Source organism: Protomyctophum bolini, assembly GCF_963924005.1.
Source record: "Protomyctophum bolini genome assembly, chromosome: 21".
Lineage (NCBI taxonomy): Eukaryota > Metazoa > Chordata > Actinopteri > Myctophiformes > Myctophidae > Protomyctophum > Protomyctophum bolini.
In genome coordinates this window covers 23529672-23530686 of record NC_137882.1, presented here as the reverse complement: position 1 = coordinate 23530686, position 1015 = coordinate 23529672, and positions in this window count along the sequence as shown.

Genomic DNA, 1015 nt, shown 5'->3' with positions numbered 1-1015 from the left:
CTCTTCCGCGCTGGGCATGATGGCTGGACGTTAAGGATGCGAGGATGGGGATGCAATAATATGGAGAGTCAGCTCAGCCCTGCTGCCGAACCGTCCGGATCCCTGGCTGTCAAGACTGGAGAGAACAGATAACGTTACAAGAACAGAAACCGGAGCAGAGCGCTGCGTCATGGGTCAGTGCGAGGGGAGGCAGTGAGGGGAGGGGAGGGGAGCCGCACCCCTGACTGACTCTGTCTCTGTCCCAGTTTGTGCACGGCAGCAGCAGCAGCAGCAGCTATACTGTTCTATTACTTTAGTTATTGGGCTTAAAGATTGTGCGCAAACAATCGTAGTTTTTATTAAAACAAAGGCAACGAACGGATAATTTTGTACAACGCTGCTGCACACATTAAAACGTTAAAACGAATTAAGTCAGGTCGGTCGGTGCGCCACTCACTGCACCTGCTGTTGTTGCTGCTTGCACCAATGCACCCCGCCCCGAGCCCAGAGGAGAGGAGCCCACTCACTATCCAGTAGGAGTAGGCCTGGCCTACCCTGACCATCAATGTTCCGTCAATCTGAAGGCACTCGTCAATCTCTTTTACTATATAAGCATGTGACGTCCGGTTGGTGGACTTCAAAATATAATAGTGCTGCAGTTTTGTCATTTACTGCCATGAATCCTGCAGGATTGGAACAAAACTTTTGCAAACGCTCTAAAATAATCCTAAAATAACAGCAACAAATTCATCATGTGGCCTAAAGAGGCTGACACCACTGGGGTTGGGCGGGTTGCTGTTTTTTGTTTTCTTTTTTGAGTTTGTCTTGTCTTGTTTAACAAAAAAAGATGATTCTGTAATTCATTGTTTTGAATGATGATGTTTGCATTATCATTAAATAAATCTTAAAAAAAGAGAGGCTGACATCACACATCATCACTCCTTTTTAAGAACTGCACTGTTTAGGCTATAATAAACGATTATTATAGTGGCAATTTTGAGTATTATTTTTGGTTATTTATATAGCGAGCTCTTGA